Source organism: Bombina bombina, chromosome 6, assembly GCF_027579735.1.
Source record: "Bombina bombina isolate aBomBom1 chromosome 6, aBomBom1.pri, whole genome shotgun sequence".
Classification (NCBI taxonomy): Eukaryota; Metazoa; Chordata; class Amphibia; order Anura; family Bombinatoridae; genus Bombina; species Bombina bombina.
The window spans coordinates 472,294,694-472,311,408 of record NC_069504.1 but is presented as its reverse complement, the minus strand read 5'-3'; the positions used below and the strand labels follow the sequence as shown (position 1 = coordinate 472,311,408).

The following is a 16,715-nucleotide window of genomic DNA, read 5'->3' as shown; positions in this document are numbered from 1 at the left end:
GTTTGCAGCATTAGGTCTTTGGAGTTCCATATCTTCATTAGCTGAATAAAGACAGACCTTGCTTTGCCTTGACGTTGGCGTCTGTGCTGCCCTGCTTGTCTTTGTCACTGCTCAGATAGGTGAAGGCCTCAGCCTCTTCCAGTGCATCTCCTGCAAGAGTAACTGCAGCAGTGCGGGCCATGCTAACCTTCAGGATCTTGTTTTTTTCCCCTATGGATATTGAGGCCAAGTTGTGCTGATGTGGCTGACACATTGTTGGTCTTCTCTTGCATTTTCTGATAGGTATGGGCAAAGTCCAGGTCATTGAGCTGTCTCCAAGGTGTACACTGGATCCCATCTCTCACATCTGCTGTGGAGATTTTCAAAAGAGAGCAACCCTGTCGGACTCCGGTCCTCACTTGGAAATCTTCTTTTGTTGTTCTCCATGGACTACCTTGCAGGTCATTCCCTCATAAGAGTTCCTAATGATTCTTACAAGTTTCTCTGGGACACCATATTGGCAGAGGAGTTTTCAAAGGGTCTGTGTCCACGCTATCAAATGCCCTTTTATAGTCAATGAAGTTGACATAGAGGGGGGAGTAATTGACTGTTCGATGATAGTGTCCAGTGTTTAATCTGTTCTATGCAGGATCTATCTTTGTGGAAGCCAGCTTGCTTATCTTGCAACTGAACATCAACTTGTTACTTCATTCTGTTCAAGATAACTCTATTAAACACTTTGCCTGGAGTTTATAGAAGAATTATCCCTCTGTAGTTTGCGCAGATAGTGATACTCAGATTGCCTTTCTTGGGAATCTTGGTAAGATAAGCCTCTTTCCAGTTGATGGCACCTTTTTCTCTTCCCAGACTTTTCCAAACATGGGGTAGAGCATGTCTACTGATGTTTCAATGTCTGCCTTCAGTGCCTCTGCAAGAATGCTATCAGGTCCTGTTGCCTTCCTGTTTCTCATTTGTTTGATGCCTTGCCATATTTCTTTCTTAGTTGGTCTCCTGCAGTCAATTGGCAAGTACCTGTTGGCTGGCTGTAGGTCTGGTGGGGATTGCAGCACGGGTTTGCTCTTCAAAGTGCTCCACCCATCTTCTTTGTTGGCCTTTGTTACTCTTGACTGTCTTCCCAGCTTTGTCTTTAACAGGTCTTTCTGGCTTGCTGTACCTGCCAGAAAGTTTCCTTGTTATGTTGTAAAGTTCTTTCAAGTTCCCATGGCTTGTTGCTTTCTGGGCTCCTGCGGCACGACCATCGATGAACCTTTGCTTGTCTGCTCTTAAGCTTTTTTTACTTCCATGTTGGCTTCGGTATACTCACCCTGAGCTTTTTCTTTTTCTGATCATGTCTGGTTGGTGTTGACTGAAACTTTCTTTTCCTTGTATCTTGGATTTTGTGGAGAGTTCTGGTGAAGATCCATTCTTTATGCTGGTGTTTTTTGGGGCCTAGCACCTCCTGGTAGGTTAATGTCACTGTTTCTTAATTCTTCTCCCACTGACTTTCTACCTGGTTGCTATCATCTTGTAGTTCTTGCATGACTTAAAACTTGTTGCTGAGAGTGACTGAGTTTTTGTGCATCTTTGAGGAGGATGGTGTTACATCGCTGGTGTTGGTTTGTCGGTTCCATTCATGTTTTTTTTTTAGCTTTAGCTTCAGACTAGCCACAACAAGGTAAAGGTCTGATGTCACGCCCACTCCTCTAACCACTCTGACATCCTACAGGGATCTCCGGAATTTCTTGGCAATGTAGACATGATTGATTTGGTTCTTTGTTGAATGATCTGGTGACACCAACATTACCTTGTGAATTCTTTTGTGTGGGAATACACTGCCACTGATCACCAGATTGTTCAGGGTGCAGAGATCTTTGATCCTTTCACCATTCTCATTCATGTCGCCAAGGCCATGGTTGCCCATGGAATTGAGATCCCCCTTCATTATTATTGTTATTTTTCCTCTTCTACACTGTCATTTTTAGGTGCATAGTACTGGATAACGTTCATATTAAGCCTCTTTTTCTTTGTGCTGAAGTTGCTGTGATGATTTTGGGACCGTGGGCTTCCCATCCAATCAAAGCTCTGTTGGCTGCTGGCAATAGCATCAGTGCTACTTCGTGTGTGGGGCATTTTCTTCATTTTTTTATGAATACAGCAGCATTCTTCCTGCAGCCAGTCTATCTATTTACAATGCGCTGTAATTCTCCATCTTCATTAGCTTTTTTGCCTCTGCCTGGGGGGGGCAAAACCTCATTCCCCAAGGTTCACTTGGGGTGGATGCCAGAGGATCGGCGGGGGTGTACATGTGTAGTGTACATGTGCTTTATCCCAAAGCATTTGGGTAATCCTAGGATTACCCGGGTAAAGCCTGATCTTACATCAGGCTTTACCCACAGCTGCTAGGGTAATGTCAGTTTTACTCAGATATCTGACTTTACCAGTAACATATACATACAATACATACATATATACACATATATAGACGTAGTGACGTACACGTGACACGTCACAGATCAGATCACATGGATGGTAACTGTCCAATAGACGATGGGGGCGTGTCGCCGCTCTGTTCGCTCAAATGGACGCCATCAGATTCACTTTTTACCCCTCTGAGGAAGAAGGAATATTGATCCTTTGAAACGCGTTAGGGTATTTGAGCAGGGTATTTTATTGCTCTATTTGGGTAAACGCTGTGTGTTATTTTACTGCATTGTTTTACTATTTGTATTGTGGTATCTGTACCGGACTGCTGCTTACTCTGATCCACCTATTGAGGAAATTGGGACTGTTATTTATACTATCCTCTGTATCACAATAAGACAGAGTGATTTTTATGCCTTATACATACCTCACAGTGTTTGAGGACATTACATGTGAGTTTAATGATTGCTTGTTTTTACCTCTAATCATATAATAAAACAGTATTACACTATATATGATTTTTGGTTTCTTGGGTACATCTGCCTGTGAGAAAGTACATATCAAGACTACATACTCCAAGCGGTAGCTGGCACATCCATATATATCCTGGGAGGAAATCATTGGAGGAAACTCCCTACATACTCCAAGAGGTGGATGAGATCCTAGAAGTATACACTGGCACTCCGGATTTACCGAGCACCCCTTCCAGTGCGGCAACTTACCTCATATGATTGGGGTAAATTCTGGTAAGGGGATTCACTTTACTTAAAGATCATTTTTTGGACTTTTTATAGCACTCTACATACTAATGCAAAATGTATTCCCTATATTTAATAATTGTTGATATCGTAATAATATATGTATCAATTGATTTATTTCCCATTGTTCTGTTAATATAAGGACTTGTTAGCGCTGTTACTCCCTTGTACATATACACATGTATATACACATTTTTACTTTATAACAAGTCTACACACCCCTGTTAAAATGTCAGGTTTCTGTGATGTAAAAAAATGAGACAAAGATAAATAATTTCAGAACTTTTTCCACCTTTAATGGGACCTATAAACTGTACAACACAATTGGAAAATAAACTGAAATCTTTTAGGTGGAGGGAAGTAAACAAAAAAACTAAAATAATGTGGTTGCATAAGTGTGCACACCCTTAAACTAATACTTTCTTCAAGCATCATTTGATTTTATTACAGCACTCAGTCTTTTAGGGTATGAGTCTATCAGCATGGCACATCTTGACTTGCAAGATTTGCCGACTCTTCTTTGCAAAACACTCCAAATCTGTCAGATTGCGAGGGCATCTCCTGTGCAAAGCCCTCTTCAGATCACCCCACAGATTTTCGATCGGATTCAGGTCTGGACTCTGGCTGGGCCATTCAAAAACTTTAATCTTCTTCTGGTGAAGCCATTCTTTTGTTGATTTGGATGTATGCTTTGGGTCGTTATGCTGAAAGATTTAGTTCCTCTTCATGTTCAGCTTTCTAGCAGAAGCCTGAAGGTTTTGTGCCAATATTGACTGGTATTTGGAACTGTTCATTATTCCCTCTACCTTGACTAAGGCCCCAGTTCCAGCTGAAGAAAAATAGCACCAAAGCATGATGCTGCCACCACCATGCTTCACTGTGGCTATGGTGTTATTTTGGTGAAGTGCAGTGTTGTTTTTGCGCCAAACATATCTTTTGGAATTTTGGCCAAAAAGTTCAGCCTTGGTTTCATCAGACCATAAAACCTTTTCCCACATGCTTTTGGGAGACTTCAGATGTGTTTTTGCAAACTTTAACTGGGCTTGGATGATTTTCTTCGTAAGAAAAGGCTTTTGTCTTGCCACTCTACCCCATAGCCCAGACATATGAAGAATATGGGAGATTGTTGTCACATGTACCACACAGCCAGTACTTGCCAGATATTCCTGCAGCTCCTTTAATGTTGCTGTAGGCCTCTTGGCAGCTTCCCTGACCAGTTTTCTTCTCGTATTTTCATCAATTTTGGAGGGACGTCTAGTTCTTGGTAATGTCACTGTTGCACCATATTTTTTTTACTTGATGATGACTGTCTTCACTGTGTTCCATGGTATATCTAATGCCTTGGAAATTCTTTTGTACCCTTCTCCTGACTGATACCTTTTAACAATGAGGTCCCTCTGATGCTTTGGAAGCTCTATGCGGGCCATGGCTTTTTCTGTAGGATGCGACTAAGAAAATGTCAGGAAAGACCTACTAGAACAGCTGAACTTTATTTGGGGTTAATCAGAGGCACTTTAAATGATGGCAGGTGTGTACTGACTCCTATTTACATGATTTTGAAAGTGATTGCAGGGTGTGCACACTTATGCAACCACATTATTTTTTTTGTTTTTGTTTACTTCTCTCCACCTAAAAGATTTCAGTTTGTTTTTCAATTGAGTTGTTCAGTTTAAAGGTCACATTAAAAGGTGGAAAAAGTTCTGAAATTATTTATTTTTGTCTCATTTTTTTACAGCACAGAAACCTGACATTTTAAAAGGGGTGTGTAGACTTTTTATTTCCACTTTATATATAATTATAAACTTTTTAAATACCTTAAAAGTTAAAAAAATGACTTTTAACAATTTCAAGATTTAATGTTTTTAACTGTAAATTCCAATGTTCTATCTTTCTATCTATCTATCTTTCTATCAATCATATAAATATATATATTCATATAAATATATATATATATATATATATATATATATATATATATATACTGTATATAACAAAAAAACTAATCAGATATATGTTGAAATATGTATCTAAAAATAAAATTTGATTTTTTTTCTATGTGTAAAACGTGGGAATGTAAAATATTTATAACTACCTTTGGGTTTAGCTCTGTAGGTCTAATATGGTTCTGTGTTAGCACGCAAGCAATAAGTGTTATTTTTTTTTCTTCTTCAGTACCCTCCATTGCGATATCGATGTCCTGAAGTTAGTACGCATCGGGTTTCACTTGCATGCAAACAATTTACTTTCAACTTGTAATACGCATGTTCACCAAATTAAAACTTTACCTTGAGTGTTGTGTGCGCACAAGTGGGGGGGAAAAATAGCGCCCCACTTGTCATTTGGCCCATATTTTTCTATTTAAGAGCCATTCATTTTTTCTAATTCCCTTTTAGGGACTTATGATTTACATTGTGCCAATTATATTGTGTTCCCATTTGGGGGTTAGCCTTATATACTGTATTTCTGTGCTGCTATCTACCTGTAAATACTTCCCTGTCCTTACGATATAATGTATATTATGAAGAAAACTGGTGCAGCTCACGACTCTGGACATTATGCTAACCATTTGGAAGATCGATCTACTGATAATTTAATCCCTTCACACAATGTTTGCTATGTAAGTATGTTTTTGTGTGTCCCCCACACTTACTTATGCCACTTAAGTGCTGATTCTGTGTCTAATGCTAGACAGGTTGATGCAGTTTTGCATTTGCAGCAGAGTTCTCAGGGATTTAAAACTCACCAGGACAATCCCCATGACAACTCAAGTCATGGTCTGCTAATATGGTAACAAAAAGCAGATATTTCTCCCTTACTTTACAGTGAAAGATTGGGTGATTATTTTTAGTAAGTATTTAGTACGCCTTAACTGCTAACCACATACATTTATGGGGGTTGATTAGGTGATTATTGTTAGTTAGTATCTAGTAGACCTTAATCTCCTAACAACCCCCATACCTGTATGGGAGTTGATTAGGTGATTATTGATGGTTACCATTAATTAAGCCTTAGGCCTCTATTTATCAAGCTGTCAACCCTGCAAATACGCTGGAATTCCGCAGCGTATTTGTGGTGAGCCTGATTCGCCGTAGTTATCAAACCCTACAGACCGGCAAAAGTAGAATATAGTGACGTAACATACGATCCGCCGGTCTCAGTCCGACACAGATCAATGCTTACGCCACTCCAGATGTTCCGAACGCAAGTTCGGCACAATCTGACTACTTTTGCTAGTTATCAAAGAACTAGCAGGTACGCTCGCCACTATTCTGGCCCAGCGAACCTGGTTTTCAATCCGCCGCCCTGGAGGCAGCGGATGCCATAGGAATCAATGGGAGTCTGACAGCAGCTGCCCGATATCCCATTGATTCCTATGGTAATGTCTACACCTAACACCCTAACATGCACCCCAAGTCTAAACACCCCTAATCTTCCACCCCCTACTCCACCGCCACCTACATTATACTTATTAACCCCTAAACCGCCGCTCCCGGAGCCCACCGCCACGCTAATAAACTGATTAACCCCTAAACCGCCACTCCCGGACCCCGCTGCAACTAAATAAAGTATTTAACCCCTAAACCGCGACTCCCGGAGCCCACCGCCACCTACATTATACATATTAACCCCTAATCTGCCGCACCCTATACCGCCACCACCTACATAAAGTTATTAACCCCTATCCTGCCGCTCCCGGACCCCGCCGCCACTAAATAAAGTGTTTAACCCCTAAACTGCCGCTCCCGCAGCCCACCGCCGCCTACATTATATTTATTAACCCCTAATCTGCTGTCCCCTACACCGCCGCAACCTACATTATATTTATTGACCCCTAAACCTAAGTCTAACCCTATCCCTAACACCCCCTAACTTAAATATAATTTAAATAAATATAAATAAATATTCCTATCATTAAATAAATAATTCCTATTTAAAACTAAATACTTACCTGTAAAATAAACCCTAAGATAGCTACAATATAACTAATAGTTGCATTGTAGCTAGCTTAGGGTTTATTTTTATTTTACAGGCAACTTTGTATTTATTTTAACTAGGTGGAATAGTTATTAAATAGTTATTAACTATTTAATAACTACCTAGCTAAAATAAATACAAATTTACCTGTAAAATATAACCTAAGTTACAATTACACCTAACACTACACTATAATTTAATTAATTACCTAAACTAAATACAATTAAATACAATTAAATAAAATTAACTAAAGTACAAAAAAAAAACCCACTAAATTACAGAAAATAAAAAAATAATTACAAGAATTTTAAACTAATTACACCTAATCTAATCCCCCTAATAAAATAAAAAAGCCCCCCAAAATAAAAAAAATCCCTACCCTATACTAAATTACAAATAGCCCTTAAAAGGGCTTTTTGCGGGGCATTGCCCCAAAGTAATCAGCTCTTTTACCTGTAAAAAAAAAATACAATCTGCCCGTCTGGAGGACCTCTTCTGCTCGGTTGGATGAAGACTTCGCCCGGCTTCGTTGAGGACTTAGGCCAGGCTGGGTGAAGACGTCTCAAGGTAGGGTGATCTTCAGGGGGTTAGTGTTAGGTTTTTTTAAGGGGGGTTTGGATGGGTTTTAGAGTAGGGTTGGGTGTGTGGGTGGTGGGTTTTAATGTTGGGGGGTATTGTATTTTTTTTACAGGTAAAAGAGCTGATTACTTTGGGGCAATGCCCCGCAAAAAGCCCTTTTAAGAGTCTTGCGTTAGCCTTAAAAAGCAGCATTGAGAGGTCCCAACGCTGCTTTTTAATGCCCGCTGGTATTACGAGTCTGGCAGGTACAGGTGTACCGCTCACTTTTCTTCCGTGACTCGAGCTTACCGCAAATCCCCTTACGTAAATTGCGTATCCTATCTTTTCAATGGGACTTGCCTAATGCCGGTATTACGAGTCTTGGAAGAAGTGAGTGGTAGACCCTCTCCTGTCAAGACTCCTACCGCATTTAAAAGTCAGTAGTTAAGAGCTTTATGGGCTAGCGCCGTAACATAAAACTCTTAACTAAAGTGCTAAAAAGTACACTAACACCCATAAACTACCTATTAACCCCTAATCCGAGCCCCCCCCCCCCCACCCCCCACATCGGAAACACTTAAAGGGCCATAATACCCAAATGTTTAAACACTTGAAAGTGATGCAGCATAGCTGTAAAAAGCTGATTAGAAAATATCACCTGAACATCTCTATGTAAAAAAGAAAGATATTTTACCTCAAAAGTTCCTCAGTAGCCACCTTCCATTGTAAAGGATTTCTAAGCAGCATATTAGTGTGTCTGTCCCGGGACATCTGAAAGGATGAGCTTCGTGCACTCTCATATTATTTCACCAATCAGGTAAAGGAAGCTTACTATGAAATCTCATGAGAGTTAAGTCAAATCTCATGAGATCACAGTAAGAGTTCATGACCTCAGCACTGCTGATGCTGATTGGCTGCTGTTCATTTCTTCATTTTTTTAGTTTTTTAACCTGCAGCTGGGAGCAGCTGAGTATAACTTTTTACACAGAACTTACTCTGCTGAGCTGAGGAGATTGTGAGGTAAAATATCTTCCTTTTTTACATAGAGATGCTCAGGTGATATTTTCCTGTCAGCTTTTTACAGTTATACTGCATCAGTTTCAAGTGATTTAGCATATGAGTATTATGTCCCTTTAAATAAAGTTTCTAACCCCTAATCTGCCTACCGGACATCGCCGCCACTTTAATAAATATATTAACCCCTAAACCGCCGCACTCCCGCCTTGCAAACACTAGTTAAATTTTATTAACCCCTAATCTGCCATCCCTAACATCGCCGACACTTACCTACATTTATTAACCCCTAATCTGCCGCCCCCAACGTCGCCACTACTATATTAAATTTATTAACCCCCTAAACCTAAGTCAAAACCTAAGTCTAACACCCCCCTAACTTAAATATAATTTAAATAAAACAAAATAAAATTACTAGAATTAAATAACTTATTCCTATTTAAAACTTACCTATAAAATAAACCCTAAGCTAGTTACAATATAACTAATAGTTACATTTGTATCTATCTTAGGGTTTATATTTATTTTACAGGCAACTTTGTATTTATTTTAACTAGGTAGAATAGTTATTAAATAGTTATTAACTATTTAATAACTTCCTAGTTAAAATAAAGACACATATACCTGTAAAATAAATCCTAACCTAAGTTACAATTACACCTAACACTACACTATCATTAAATTAATTACCTAAACTAACTACAATTAAATACAATTAAATTAAATAAACTAAAGTACGGAAAAAAAAACCCACTAAATTACAGAAAATAAAAAAATAATTACAAAAATTTTAAACTAATTACACCTAATCTAATCCCCCTAATAAAATAAAAAAAAAACCAAAATAATAAAATTCCCTACCCTATACTAAATTACAAATAGCCCTTAAAAGGACCTTTTGCGGGGCATTGCCCCAAAGTAATCAACTCTTTTACCTGTAAAAAAAACATACAATACCCCCCCACATTAAAACCCACCACCCACACACCCAACCCTACTCTAAAACCCACCCAATCCCCCCTTAATAAAACCTAACACTACCCCCTTGAAGATCACCCTACCTTGAGCCATCTTCACCCAGCCGGGCACAAGTGGTCCTCCAGAGAGGCAGAAGTCTTCATCTGATCCGGCCAGAAGAGGACCTCCAGATGAGCAGAAGTCTTCATCCAGGCAGCATCTTCTATCTTCATCCATCCGGAGCGGAGCGGGTCCATCTTGAACCCAGCCGACGCGGAGCATCCTCTTCTTCCGACGACTCCCGATGAATGAAGGTTCCTTTAAATGACATCATCCAAGATGGCGTCCCTTAAATTCCGATTGGCTGATAGAATTCTATCAGTCAATCGGAATTAAGGTAGAAAAAATCCTATTGCTGATTGGATCAGCCAATAGGATTGAGCTTGCATTCTCTTGGCTGTTCCAATCAGCCAATAGAATGCAAGCTCAATTCTATTGGCTGATTGCATCAGCCAATAGGATTTTTTCTACCTTAATTCCGATTGGCTGATAGTATCAGCCAATCGGAATTCAAGGGACGCCATCTTGGATGACGTCATTTAAAGGAACCTTCATTCATCAGGAGTCGTCGGAAGAAGAGGATGCTCCGCGTTGGCTGGCTTCAAGATGGACCCGCTCCGCTCCGGATGGATGAAGATAGAAGATGCCGCCAGGATGAAGACTTCTGCTCGTCTGGAGGTCCTCTTCTGGCCGGATCGGATGAAGACTTCTGCCCCTCTGGAGGACCACTTGTGCCCGGCTGGGTGAAGACGGCTCAAGGTAGGGTGATCTTCAAGGGGGTAGTGTTAGGTTTTATTAAGGGTGGATTGGGTGGGTTTTAGAGTAGGGTTGGGTGTGTGGGTGGTGGGTTTTAATGTGGGGGGTTATTGTATTTTTTTTTTTACAGGTAAAAGAGCTGATTACTTTGGGGCAATGCCCCGCAAAAGGCCCTTTTAAGGGCTATTTGTAATTTAGTATAGAGTAGGGAATTTTATTATTTTGGGGGGCTTTTTATTTTATTAGGGGGATTAGATTAGGTGTAATTAGTTTAAAATTCTTGTAATTATTTTTTTATTTTCTTTAATTTAGTTTTTTTTCGTACTTTAGTTTATTTAATTTAATTGTATTTAATTGTAGTTAGTTTAGGTAATTAATTTAATGATAGTGTAGTGTTAGGTGTAATTGTAACTTAGGTTAGGATTTTTTTACAGGTATATTTGTCTTTATTTTAACTAGGAAGTTATTAAATAGTTAATAACTATTTAATAACTATTCTACCTAGTTAAAATAAATACAAAATTGCCTGTAAAATAAATATAAACCCTAAGCTAGCTACAATGTAACTATTAGTTATATTGTAGCTATCTTAGGGTTTATTTTACAGGTAAGTATTTAGTTTTAAATAGGAATTATTTATTTAATGATAGGAATATTTATTTATATTTATTTAAATTATATTTAAGTTAGGGGGTGTTAGACTTAGGTTTAGACTTAGGTTTAGGGGTTAATAAATTTAATATAGTAGCGGCAACGATGGGGGTGGCAGATTAGGGGTTAATAATTGTAGTTAGGTTGCTGCGACGTTGGGGGGGCAGATTAGGGGTTAATAACTATAATGTAGGTGGCGGCGATGTTGGGGGCAGCAGATTAGGGGTTCATAGGGATAATGTAGGTGTCGGCGGTGTCCGGAGTGGCAGATTAGGGGTTAAAAATATAATGCAGGTGGCGGCGATGTCTGGGGCATCAGATTAGGGGTTAATAAGTGTAAGATTAGGGGTGTTTAGACTCAGGGTTCATGTTAGGGTGTTAGGTGTAGACATAAAATGTGTTTCCCCATAGGAATCAATGGGGCTGCATTAGGAGCTGAACCCTACTTTTTTGCTGGTGTTAGGGTTTTTTTCAGCCTGATCTGCCCCATTGATTCCTATGGGGAAATCGTGTACAAGCACGTTTAGCCAGCTTACCGCTACCGTAAGCAACGCTGGTATTGAGGTGAGATGTGGAGCTAAATTTTACTCTACGCTCACCTTTTTGCGGCTAACGGCAGGTTTAAAAAAACCTGTAATACCAGCGTTGTCTTAAGGGAGCGGTGAAAAAAAAATGCTCGTTAGCAACGCACCCCTGTTACCGCAAAACTCATAATCTAGGTGTTAGTTAATTATAGGAATATTTATTTAGATTTATTTAAATAATATTTAAGTTAGGGGGTTTTAGGGTTAGAGTTAGACTTAGATTTAGGGGTTAATAAATTTAATATAGTGTCGGCGGTGTAGGGGGGCCGATTATGGGTTAATAAATATAAAGTTGGTGGTGGTGGGCTCCGGGAGCAGCGGTTTAGGGGTTAATAACTTTATTTAGTTGCGGTGGGCTCCGGGAGCGGCGGTTTAGGGGTTAAACATTTTATTTAGTTGCGGCGGGGTCCGGGAGCGGCAGGATAGGGGTTAATAACTTTATGTAGGTGGCGGCGGTGTAGGAGGCGGCAGATTAGGGGTTAATATGTATAATGTAGGTGGCGTTGGGCTCCGGGAGCGGCGGTTTAGGGGTAAAACAGTATAGTATAGTGTGGGTGCTTAGTGACAGGGTAGCAAGAAAGCTGTGAAACAGCCAAAGAGCAGCGAGATCGATGACTGTTAGTTATCAACAAGCCGCTGCTCATCGCTCCGTACTTGGTGCGCGGCTTTTTGACAGCTTTTTTTATAATTTTGGAGAGCGTATTCAGGTCCGCGGCGGCGATGTTAGGCGAACTTAGGTGAGCGTATTGGTGCCGTCGAATGCAAGAAAGTCGACGGCTTGATAAGTAGGGGCCTTAATCTCTTAGGTGATTAGATTAGGGCAGTTTAGGGCTTTATATTGCATTTATCTACATTTTTTAAAAAAAATATTATGCATTCTTATGTATGATGCATATTCTATTAACTATTGTATATAAATTAATACATATTTATTTTTTCTTGTGTTTTTTATTCATGTTACAAAAGGCATTAGTATTACAATTGTTTTATTACATAACAGACATGCAGTTATTCAATATTTAAACTGTTATGCATGTATATTGCATAATGCTTTAAGTATTTCATATACATTAAAATGTATTTGTTAGCTTGTGTTTATTATTGATAACATAGATGTATATGTTAATATATATTTATGTTATGGTAGTCAGAATTAAAGGGACAGTAAAGTCATGATTCAGATAGAGCATGTAATTTTAAAAAACTTTCCTATTTACTTCTGCTATCAAATTTGCTTCATTTTCTTGGTATCTTTTATTGAAAAATAAAACTAGGTAGACTCATACAAGCTCAGGAGTGTGCAGGTGTCTTTAGTACTCTATGGCAGCAGTGCTTTGCAACATTATTTGTAGCTTTGTTATACAATGTTGCAAAACACTGCTGCCATAGAGTACTTAAGACACGTCCACACTCCTGAGCTCTTATGAGCCTATTTATTTTTACTCTTCAATAAAAGATACCAAGAGAAAGAAGTTAATTTCTTAACAGATGTAAATTGGAAAGTTGTTTAAAATTGCATGCTCTATCTGAATCATGAAAGTTTCAGTTTGACTTTACTGTGTAGCTTGTGCGTGATGTTGTTATAGGCATTTAGGGGGAGTTAGCGGGGTGTGCTAGTGGGAGTAGCCTGCACTTTGATTCGGACAGATCAACACATGATCGGTATGTTTGAAGCAGCAAAGTGCAGGTTGCAAGGAAGGTAGAGGCCATGTTTGCATCGCCAGCTATCAAAAGCTGTCAAGACTACATTGCCTGAGATAGTTAGTATAGGTGTAGTAACACTTAGGTCCCCACAGCAATATTTGAAGTGTGCATACACAGAAAATATTTTTAGTTTCAGTGAGTGCACAGTCTGCACCATGTAGGCATACATTAGATAGGCCCCCCACCCGTTGCACCAAAATGCAGACGAGCGGTGATGTGAGTGGTGACATCACACTCCCTTTGACTTCTATGGGAGAGACATCGCCACTCGCTGGCATTGCTTAGACACGCCCCTTTTCATAGAATATCTCGAAAGACCGTAGGACTATAAGGCCAATGAGGCCAGTGAAGCAGTTTCCCAACGGTCTGTTGATGCTTTGAATATAGATTCCCATGAGGGAATTCGAGACACTTCCTTCATGGCTAGGGAACTACGGGTTCCCCCTTGATGATTAATATAGGCCACTACTGTGATATTGTCTGATTGAAAGCGGAGCTGAGGCTCACTTTTCAACAGAGGCTAAGTCTGAAGATCCCTGAAAATAACACAGAGTTCTAGAACATTTATTGGCAATATTGCCTCCTGAGGAGTCCAAACCTTTTGTGCTCTCAGAGATGCCCAAACAGCTTCTCAACCTGAAAGACTTGCATCTGTAGTGATCTGTAGTCCAGGTAGGACATGCAAAAGAAGCCCCTTGATAATGAACTGATGATCCAGTCACAAAGTCAGAGACTGACTTGTTCTGTGATCCAGAAAAGTCTTTTGAGACAGCACCACTGACAAAGCATACAAAGCTGAAGAGGTCTCATGTGAAATCGTAAGACCCAATACTTACATAAAAAGAGCAACAGAGGGAAAAGAGACTGAAGGCGCAGACAGGCTGACACCAATTTTAGCCTTCTCTGATTTGTTAAAGAAAGGCTCATGGAAGCTGAATCAATTTGAAACCCCAGAAAAGTAACCCTTGTCTGAGGCACCAAAGAGCTGTTTGGAAAATTGATCTTCTAACCATACTGTTGAAGAAACAACAACAGTCTGCTAAATGAAAATATGGAGCTTGAACCAAGATATCATCCAGTTATGGAAACAGTGGGGTCAAGTCCTGTGGGAACACATAGGAACGGAGTTCCTGCAGTATTTTTTGCAGATAGCACTACATTCCCCCTGGGCAGAGAACAGAAAGGGAAATACATTAGTACACACAAAGGAAAAGAGTCTTTGCAATTAAAGGTGTTTGTGAAACATCTTGGCAGTAGGATAAGCCCAGTTACTTTATTTTATACAACAATAGTATGAGCAGTCTGTTTATCTATGTTGGTCTCTGTATGTCTACCTATCTATGGTCAGCTGGTCAGATTTTATGTAGAATGCTGACCTGTGCAAGATAATGTATTTGCTGCAGATTCAACCTTACCAGTTTCATCCCAAAGTCCAAAGTGATCTGTTTTGCTTTCAGTGTCACTGTGCCCTCATGCCTCCTGTTTCCTCTGCCAGTGTTAGTTGCTTCACATTTACTTGGTATATGTGTTAATGGTAAAAGAAAAGGACACTCAGATGCCTTGTTACCATAATTTTACTTTAAATTACATAATCATTGTTTCTTACTGCACTCACAAACTTTATCAAGATCATGATGTTTACATTAAAGAACCTTACACCTCCTGAGAGCCAGGGAGTAACATCTCAAAAAAATGTAATAAGGCTCTTAGCTTTTTTTTTTATTCTATATACAAATGCACCTTCATGTGTTCTAAAAAGTGTGTGTCTGGCTTCTCAGTATTCTTCATTATCAGTTGAATCCTAAATTACAAATACAAATTTCACCCCTGCCATGTAAAAATGTAACAATGGGTGTCCATCAGGGCTGGACTGGGAATAAAAAGCAGCCCTGGAAAATATGAAGCACTAATTTCCGTTGAGTCGATAGAATGCACATGCCCCATTTTTCTCAAAGGGGATTACTGGGACACTCCTTCCCCAATATTTTTTCAGAATTAAATTATATTACTTTGTATTAAATACAAATGTCAGATTGATGTTAAATAGCAGCCCTACAACCCAATTGCATCCATTAATCACCCCTTTAAATTGTAGCTTTCTAGCCCCAGCTGCTGCAGCCCATTGGGAAATCTCCTGGTATCCTGGTAGGCCAATCTGGCCCTGGTGTCCATCCTCAGACCCAAAGGCAACCATTCAGCCCTTCATTGATTTTAGTTTGCTTTAATTGACCAGAGTGTATAGATTATATACATATAATACAGTGTGTGTTTGTAAGTGTGTGTGTGTGTGCCTTTTTTTGTAGGACTTCAGGGGAAGGACTTGATCACAGACAGTAGGGCACCCAAAACCTTTGTGAAAATTATTGGAGCTGTAGCCAGGCCAAATGGTAGAGCAACAAACTGAAAATGTGTGTCTAGAAAGGTAAACCTCAAAAACTGGTAATGTTCCCTGTGAATTGGAAGATGAAGCTAACCATCCTTTAAATATATCATGGACAAACTTGTTCAAAGCTTTCAGATCCAGAACTGGTCTGAAAGTACCTTTCTTTGGCACAATGAAGAGATTTAAATAAAATTCCATCTCCTGTTCATGCAAAGGAACTGGAGCAATTACTGCCATAATTTCCTGAAACTAACTGAAAAAGGCCTTTAAGGGATTCCTTGGAACATTGGATTGAAAAAACTTTCTCTGGCAGGCCTTGTTCTGAAACATATCCAATAATCCTGAGAAACTATATTTAGAAACCAGAGATCTGAAGCAGACTGAAACCAAGCTCCCTGATAAAGGCATGACTTGCCCCCTCTCTGGATCAGGCTTCCTGATACACAGCACCTTTTGATTACCTCCATGTGGAAGTTTCTATGCTTTTAAAGAAATAATAAAGTGGTTTTAAACAGACCACTTTTCCTCCTTTTTGATTACCTTGAATTTGCCAGTTATAAGTCCATTTCTCATTCTGAATAGCCGGCTTGCCTCCCATTGGTAATTTGCTATCACATGTGACCTCTACATCTCGGATACCGAGACAGATCATTTACAGCAAGTCGGATGTGTGGCGGCAGCAAAAGGGAAAGGCTCCGAATGACAAAAGAGAGTTCTGTGATTCCTCTAAGCTGAGACTGCGATAGCACCACCTGTTTGCCCAAGAATACTCTGTTTGGATGTTTGAGAGGGTGAGCATTATCCTTTTTCATGATGCCTTGATATTGTTTGTGTGCTTTTGGTATTGAGCGTTTGTTTGGGACTACCTATGAGTGCAGGCCAGCCAGAAGATATATATGTGATTGAGCATTTATT

General features: G+C 39.6%; 1 pseudogene; it reads right to left on the bottom strand.

Annotated features, from left to right (window-relative positions):
* Positions 1–16,452, bottom strand: part of LOC128664471 (uncharacterized) — a 16,616-nt pseudogene extending 164 nt beyond the window's left edge.
* Positions 16,453–16,715: the final 263 nt, after the last annotated feature.